Here is a 9458-nt window from a genome sequence, read left to right as displayed (position 1 = left end):
GTAGAGTTCAGTGGCATCATCCATAGCTCACAGCAGCCTCAAACTCCTGGGCTCAAGTGATCCCCCTGCTTCAGCCTCCTGAGTATCTGGGACTACACCACACCAGGCCAACTTTTTCTATGTTTGGTAGAAATGGAGTCTTGCTCTTGCTCAGGCTGGTCTTGAACTCCTGAGCTCAAGCGATCCTCCTGCCTTGGCCTCCCAGAGCACTAGGATTACAGGTTTGAGCCACCACACCCAGCCCCCAAATTTCTTTTGGTTAAATGTCATATTCTCTGTTCACTTCTGAAAATATGCTGTGTATTAGTATACAATGAGAGGACGTTTTTCTAACAGTGATCAAATGACATAGGGACTATGAGAGCACCACTCCCTTCTTCAGGGTGCCGCTGCCTGTCCCTGGACATAACTGCCTGCCCCTGGACATCATTGCCTGGCCCTGAGCACCACTGCCCACAGCTGAGCACTGCTACCTGTACCTGGACACTACCTTGACTGCTTGACACTGTGCTTTCGTGCCCCAGCTGAAGACACAGAGCACACAGGGCCACACAGAGTTCTGTACAAACTATAGGAGAAGGGCTCTTGGCTCTTCTGTGTTCCAAGCTGTCAACATTGTTGTTCCCAGTGACCATGGAGGCTCTATTACAGGGCCAGAGCTATGGGTCCTGACTCCCCACTCCTCCTGCAGGTGGTCTGTCCCACCAGTCCCCAGACAAGCAGCAACACAGTCTAGGAGGAATCTGAGGTTCTGGGACTACACAAAACATACTAGTTATCTATGCAATTGTGTCCTATTAAATTTAGGAGTGGGGCACTTACATCGGAAAAGAAAAATCAAAGCCTGTTGATCAAGTGGTGAAGTTCGATATTTATGCAAATTAAGTGGCAACACAACAAAATGTATGTTGGCATGTCATTCATGATACGGTGTTAATAGAAATAATGACAGTCATATCATGTCAACAGAAGTAAAATTTCAAATGCAAATTTTAGGATAGTAAGAGTAGAGATTGTGAGATTTTTATAAGAAAAATGCCTTTTTCCTTATATGCTGCCTCTCAACTATGTCACTTGGTATGAGTCCAGTTAATTTTATAAGTGCCAACACTTGCACTGTTTCTGCACCACTCCAGGCTTCTGTCTGGGGAAAGCCACCCCAGTGGAGTAAAGTGGGGTCGTGGCAGTATGGGGTAGAAGACAAAGGACAGGATTTGGACCCTGGTCAGAATTCCACCTCCACCACTTGCCTGCTGTGCAAATCCCTACACAGAAGTTGTGATTGAAAGATGGAGAGAGAGCAAATTGGACAATGGGGATTCTTAATTGAATTTTCTCTTCATTTGTATTTGTTCTATTATTTGATCTATTTTAAATATTTTTAATTTTTTATTTCAATAAAATGAAAATTTTATTTTTAATTAAGAATTTTTTACTTGATTCTTTTTTTAAATCTGCTTTCCTCCACCCTTGCTTTGAGATTTCTATGAATAACATGGCTAGATTTAATATACTGGGCAGGCACCCAGCAGAATGGCACTTGGAAGAAAGGACTAAGGAAGGCTCCCCGTGAGGCCAGCTGAGCATGGCATCATACTGGAAAGCACAGATGTGAGCAGCTCAAGAGCTGGGACTCCAAGTTCACAAGGATTTCTTACCATTCCCTTAGCAGAGTCCAAACGTCTCTACCTCTTGACTTTGCCAACATATTTCTTCCAGCCGGATAGCCATATTTCCATGTCCACCTATCCAAATCCTGCCCATCCTTCAGAGTCAAATTCGAAATGTCCCCTGTCCACAACTCTTTCTTTCCTCTCTCCTTGCCCACCCTCACCTGGAAATGATTCCCCCTCTCCTGTGAATGCCTATGGTACTTGGTTCCTCTAACATACTACTTATGATGTAAGCTGGGACTGACTACATGATGTACGAAGCCCAATGCATAATGAAAACCCAGGGCCCCTTGTTTAAAAATTATTAAGAATTTCAAGACAGAAGAGCATTCCACCAAGCACAGGGTCCTTCTTAGTGCAGGGCCCTGCACCCCTGCACAGGACACACAAGTGGAAAGCTGGCCCCGGTGATTATATTTGTAGACTTCAATGGGAATCTGAGAGTCCCACTGGGCAAGTGCAATCTTTTAAATGCCCAATGGAATCCCCTCCCAGGGAAGCTCCTGAACTGCTCCCCTCCCCTTCCTGAGCTCTGTTTCAGTGCTCAGCATCTATGTGCCTGGTCCTCCAGTGACTTAGCTGAGTGCTCTGCACCCTGAGTCCCCACCAGCCACTTTGACCTGTGCCGACTGCCCTCTTACCCTTGAGTCCTGCCACATTAATTCCCTTGGGGTGGCCAAGGAAATTGTTTCTTTTCCTGCAATGCCACTAGCTCCCTTTCTTTCTGGTCCCTCCCGTTGCCAGGAGTTGCTGACATGCGACCCTTTCTTTGCCAGCATGTTGACGCAGTAAGATGTGGTCCCTAGCACTCTTTCACCTGTTATATTTCTTCTGTCTAAGTAAGTGGTAATATGGCTGCTAACCTAATGCTAGGGATATTAGTTAAGTGTACTATCTTATTTAATGCTCTCAAAAATCCTTTGAAGTATGCACTGCTATAATTTTTTTTTCCATATGAATAAAATGAGGTTCAGAGAGGGCAAGTAACTTGCCCAGGGTGATAAAACTAAGGACCCCGTACTTTTAGTCACTAGGCTATATTGCTTCTATACAAAGGCTACTTGAAGGCAAAGACTTATCTTAGTCTTTATTAGTCTTTAGTGTTCCCTATGTCACCTCCTTATGTTGTCAGTACTGGTGTGTTATCAGTGCTATTAAGAATTCCTATTTATTGATAGCTTACTGTGGGTGTGCCAGGCCCTACACTGAGCATTTTGCAAATCTTATCTCATTAAATCCTCAGCACATCTCTACTAACCAGGTTTTATTGCCCATAGTTAACAGATGGAGAAACGAAGTCTTAGTGAGATTTACTGTCTAGTTAGGTCACATAGCTAGTTAACGGTGGCACCAGGGTTTGGATTTGGGTCTGTAAAACCATAAATGTAGGGCTCCTAATCAAGCTAAGCTGCTCCCACGCCCCTCCTCCCACCATCCAGCCCCTCTCCATAGTACTTACCCTTACTTCCTGCTAGTATCCATCTTCCCACTGCCTCAGTCGCCATTAGAATCTGAGTCCTGGAGGCTCAATCTGTTGCTTAACTCACCAAATGATTTGGCTGCCTGTTGCACAATCCCAGCACAGAGAGAAAACTGCCCACATTACCTACCCTGGCTCTGTGATCTGCACCCTCTCAATTTCAAATTGTTGCCTTCTACTGTTCTAACAAGAACACCAAAAGCAAAGACTTCCCACATCCTTAAGTGTATTCAAGAGATCGGACAACAAATTGTGAAGAAACGCTACAGCTGAGGGCCTTGCCAGATCCAAGCCAAGCAGGAGACTTAGTCCCCTCTTACATGTCTTCCGTTAGCCTCCTATTTTTTCCCTCTCAACACTGAAGAAGTCTAATCAAGGCAATCTATGGAGAAGAATGGCCTGTTTGTTGGTTTCATTGTTAATCCTTTTAAGGGTCGAGATGAGCCTCTGAGAAATTCAGGAGCAATTCTCATTCCCTGCCAGTGGCAGCTGTCTAAGCTCCATGCCATAATTACTGAGTGTGCATAAATCCTCACTCACTCAGATAGTTATATTATTAATTTGACTCCTAATCACAAAATGCTTCATCCTACTATTGAACTATTGGTGCCAGCACTGCCTGTTCAATAGGATCATGATATAGTCTCGAAACTAATTCATCTGAGAAGTAACTGAAGGAACAGGGATATTGGAGGCCAAGAAGGGGAAGCAGAGTACAGCACAGATGTCTCTAAATACCTAAAACCCAACATAGAGACCAGGGAGTTAGTTTGTGCAGTTGTTTTAGTCTGTGTGGATTCTGAGGGCAGAATCTGGGCCCACTGGTGAGGTTATAAAGTAGGCAGGAAAATCTTCCTAGTAACTAGAGTGATTCAACAATAGAATGGGCTGCCAAAGTGGTAGAGAGGGTCCTATATCCGAGTACCCCAAACAGACACCAGACATTGGAGGGAGGCCCTATGTAGAGTGAGAGGCTGGTCTGGAGACCCTCAGTCAGGGATCATGTACAGGACAGGAGGCAGGTGCTGAGGATGCAAAATTGAATAAGAAATAGGCACTGTTGTCCTCTGAGAACCCTTCCAATTCAAGGACTGTGTTCCTCTGGATTTCGTGCAGGCTGAAAGCAGGAACCACAGCTTAGACTTCTCTTGTGTGTTCACAATAGCTGCAATAGTTTTATGGAATTAGCCCCAACAGTGGGCATCTGAAAGATAAGAATTATACCATTGATCTGTGTTTCCTTAGCACTTAGCACAGTGTAGTGTCCAAGAAATAGTTTGGAAGTTAATACATATGTGTTTAGGGAATACCCAATACATGGCAATAAATGGACCCACAGAATCTTCAATATTGACTCACTGTCAGAAGGACAAATTCCAATCCCAATAATCCACATGATGGGTAAAGAAGTCCCCAAATTTAAAAAGGTGCAATGAGTTACTTGACTCCATGGACTCAGGATAACTTTCAGTGGTGAGGACACAGCTCTTCTGAAAATCCCCACATCCAAGGTCCCCAGCAAGCACACCATGGGGCTCACTAGATGGTGATGATTCCACCTCTCACTTTCCTTCTTGTCTGAAGAGTGCCACTCACTCACCTTGCTTTGAAGATATCAAAAGTCGATGGCAGAAATCAGCAGGAAAGATGGATGTGATTCTCTGCATTGACTGGCATTTCTCTGAAAAAAATATCTAACTAGAAATGCTGTAATCATTTACCTTTTATTTACCTTTTAAACCTGAGATAGAGATAACTTCAATACTGGCTGAGTCATCACTAAAGTCAACAGATCAAAGGTTTGTTTTTTGGTTTTGTGGGGTTTTTTTGAAAAATTGAGTTCCAGGTATTTTCTACTGACTGAAATTATGTGGGCAACCTAATTTTTAAATTCTTTTAATCGGTAACCAAACTCAATACATTGCTCTATTCCTTTAGTTTTTTGAAAAATACAACAATGTACAGCCATGTTTTCTATTGTTAAGAATAATGACTTGCTCACTTTTAGGTACCGTCCAAATAGCCAAGATTCCCAGCTTTCTTTGGGCACCATATTCTTTTGGTTTGGGGTTGATAGAGAAATAAAGTGATTAGGCTAAATCCAGGCTCTACGACTTCATTGCTGTGTGACATGGTCAAATTCCAGAAACTCTCCAAACCTCTGTTTTCTCTGTCAAGGAGGGAGCATGAGAACAGCATAACTCTTATGCCTTTTACAGAATAAGGAGTCAATAACATCAGCTATGATGACGCTGTTTTTTGAGGAGGTGTTGTTTTAGTACTGGAAAGCCCAAATCTCCCCATTGCTTTTACCCTAAAGTGAATATTTTATGAGGTAGAACATTTGGGTGGGTAAGGCCGCATTCAACAGTATGAAGCAGGAAGTCTTCCTCCAAACAAAAGGAAATGGAAGGTTTCCCATTGTTTCTTATGTGATAATGAAAAGCTTATGGTAAGGATTACTGTGTTCTTGGGGCCCTTTTCACACGTAGGATCACCAACCCAAATGGTAAAAGAACTTTCCTTGAAAGAGGAAAAGATTTGATGAAGTACAGACTTTTTTTCTGTCCTGGGTTTAGATTGTGCCTCTTCCCCAGGGCAGGTCTAGGCTGCAGCAAGAGACAAGCCTAACGCACAAAATTTAAGGAGCGACCTTGAGGGAGAGTGCCTCCTTAAATTTTGCACCTTCACCCCCGCCCTTGCCTCTCTAGTGCAGGCCCTACCCTTCCCCTTGCATGCCCGCAACTGCAGTTTCCTTTCATGGGTTTTGATTTGCAGAGCCAAGTCATGGTTATGAGAACAGGGTCAGGGAAAGGCTCGCAGAGCCCTTTCTCCACCCCCAGAAAGGAAGAAATCACATCTGGTCACTGTGGTTAAACCATTTTTGTTATGCTGTGGTCAGGCCCACATCTCCCAACTTTGGTGCATTGGCACTGAGTACAAAGGGCTCTTGCTAATTACTGGGTGATGACTTCTAAGCAACTGGTACTAAGTTACCTTCATAGGAAAACTGATGGGTCCTTGGACAAGGGTAATTTGCATTCCACTGGTAGATGTGTTTTTTGGTTTTTTCTTTTTTCTTTTTGTTTTTCGAGACAGGGTCTTGCTCTATCACCTGGGCTAGAGTATAGTAGCATCATCGCAACTCACTGCAGCCTCAAACTCCTGGGCTCAAGCCATCTGCCTGCCTCAGCCTCCTGAGTAGCTGGGACTACAGGCACATGCCACCATATCTGGCTATATTTTTCTATTTTTTGTGGAGATGGGAGTCTCACTCTTGCTCAGGCTGGTCTTGAACTCCTGGCCTCAAGTGATCCTCCTGCCTTGGGCTTCCAGAGTGCTAGATTACAGATGTGAGCCGCTGCACCCAGTCTGTGTTTTTACATTGGAGAAATAAGTCCTAATCTATCTCCACAGGACATTATGATGATTTGTATAATAACATAATGATAATTTTATATAAGAACATAAATCTCTTTTCTGATCAGATGTTGCTGGACCAAATGAGCCAAGATGAGTTCCTTCAGGACAGATGGTGTCTTCTCATCACTCTGTATCTGTGTCCAGGCACCTAACATCACAGATAGTAGGTGCTCAATAAATGTTTGTTTACTGAACATATGAATGAAGAAACACAAGGCTTCTCAGAAATTAATACCCAGCCTCTCGGGACTTGAGCCCTTAAGTACCAGACAAGGCAGAGCCAGTAATCTGGCCCAGTGATTTAAATACCAACCACTGCTACTTCCTCCCTGCAGAAACCAATCATTCTTCTGGCTTTTGCTGATGTTCACTTGTTCATTTTCTGTTTTGTGAGCGGCTGGGTTTCTACCTCTCACCTTAGCTCTCACTGCTTGACTTGATATTTCACATTCTTCTAGCTCTATCCTCTGCTAGCAGGTCCACTAACAGAACCAACCTCCCAGAAACTCTGACCCTGAACTTACAGTAATCTTTCTTGTTCTGGCTCCTCACCTGCAACTATAAATACCAAATTCTACCTTGGAATAGTTCAAATGCATCCACCTGCCCTAGTGACTCCCTGGTGAAGGATCGTTTGGACAAATTCAGAAGCCCTCATGCCATCTTTGGCTGTTGCTACAGTTTGAATGTGTGTCCCCTCCAAACCTCATGTTGAAATTTGATCCTCAGTGTTGGAGGTGGGGCCTAATGGTAGGTGTTTGGGTCACGTGGGTGGATCCCTCTTGAATTGCTTGGTGTCATCCTTGCGATAATGACTGAGTTCCCGTTTTATTAATTCCCGCGAGAGCTTATTGTTAAAAAGAGCCTGGTACCTCCCTCCCTTCTCTCTCTTGCTTCCTCTCTTGCCATGTGGTCTTTGTACACACCAACTCTGCTTCACCTTCTGCCATGAGTGGAAGCAGCCTGAAGCCCTCAACCAGAGCAGATGCTGGCGCCATGCTTCCTGTACAGCCTGCAGAACTGTGAGCCAAATAAACCCCTTTTCTTTATAAATTACCCATCCTCAGGTATTCCTTTATAGCAACGCAAATGGACTAAGACAGCTGCCACCTTGAGATCTCTGCCATCGACTACGTGGGGCTCCACCCAGCAAGCACTGCCCAGCGCCCTGCTGCCATCTCCTGGGGATAGTTGATCCTCTTTTGCGCCTTAGATCTTTGGGCCTGCTTTTCTCCACCAGCTCTAATAAGCCCTTGATATCCTCAACGCACTATCAGATGTCACAGTGCGAAAGGAAAGAATATTGTTTTATTGCAGTGGTGTGGGTCTCATAGAAAAATGTACAAATAAGTAATTAAAATAATGAAGCAAATGACCAGAAAAGGAAGTAAATGCCTGTCTTCTATTGGCATGCAAAGAAACTGGAGCCAGTTGGACGAAAACTGACCCAAGGTCACTCATCACTATTAGGCATTCGGCATGTGAAGATCACTTATGAGTATTTCACATATATTTAGCATGTGAAAATCTTTCAAAGTTTAAAATTGGTGTCATCAGGCACAGCGAAATACCCATAGCTTCCCTTTGACACCAATGCTACAGTTATCTTGGAAAACATACCAAAATATCACCTATTTTCTTCATTGTCAGTAAGTAAACCATGACATTTCTTTCAAAGGAAACTGAAAAATCATTTTATTCAGCTTGAGACCAAAGTTATTTTAGTTTGTAAGTATTAGACATATGGAGTAGTTGAGATAAAACAAAGATATTCATAAATACATTAAAAAAGGAGTTCTGATAATTTTCACATATCTAAGTTCTCATAAAAGTCAGCATGGAAGCAGTAGCAGAGGAACAAAGAAAACAGCTAAGCTGACAAGACACAACAGTTAAAGGGAAGGTATGAATTGGCATAGCAAAGTAGGCAGTTGGACCAGAGAAATTAAGAGCTTTAAAAATGTCCAAGTCATTAGAATCAATAATTTTACTTATAAGAATCTATCCTGGAAAAAAAAACCTAGAAAACCAAAGATTCCTAAATTAAAAAGTTCATTGTGGCTTTTTATATGATAATGATCAATTGAGAATAAACCAAATGCCCAATAATAAGAGAATGGTTAAATAAATTATGGTACAGACACACAACACAATAGCAGGTAGTCATTGTAAGCATGTTTTAAGGTCTGTTTAACGACATAAGAAAATATCTAAATTATAATGTTAAATGAAAAAAATTAAAAAGTTGTATATGCAGTATGATCTAAATCATATTGAAATAATATTTTGCATAGAAAAAAGACAAGAAGAAAAAGTACCAAAACGTTAACACTGTTTCTTTCTGGATGGTGAGATTGTGGATGGTTTTGTATTCCTGCTTGTATGTGGCAGCATGAAAGGTGAGATATCAATTGCTCTTTACTACGTGCCTTGTTTTTCTAGCATCAGCCAAATGTCTAATCAGCTAAACACCTAAGGCGTTAGAAGCTGTCACCAGTGGAAGATCCAAGAACAAATGTACCAGAAAAGAATGTTCCATGTATAAGACAGAAATGATCGGAGAGGATGTGTGATCAGACAGAACTTTTTTTCCCCACACCCTCAGGTTCGTTGGTGCAGCAATAGAGCACCCCCGGATCAGTGTGGGATTTCCAAGCCCATGTCTGGGGGGTGGGGAGGACAGGCTGACAGCACATTGCAGGGAAAAGCCCCCAAGTAGCAGGCACCAGCGTAGTGGCACCAGAGCAGTGGAGGTGCCATGACTGCAGGGGGTATCCAGGGCTTGAAGACACTTTATGAAGCCCCCTATACCTTGTGTGCAGAGCAGCCAGATTTTCCCATGCTTAAAAAAGGGGGTGGCACTTAGCTGGGAGTACGCCTGT

The sequence above is a fragment of the Propithecus coquereli genome, unplaced genomic scaffold, assembly GCF_000956105.1.
Source record: "Propithecus coquereli isolate 6110/MARCELLA unplaced genomic scaffold, Pcoq_1.0 Scaffold10, whole genome shotgun sequence".
In the NCBI taxonomy this organism is placed as follows: Eukaryota; Metazoa; Chordata; class Mammalia; order Primates; family Indriidae; genus Propithecus; species Propithecus coquereli.
The sequence above is the reverse complement of the archived record's forward strand: the minus strand, read 5'-3'. Positions refer to the sequence as shown.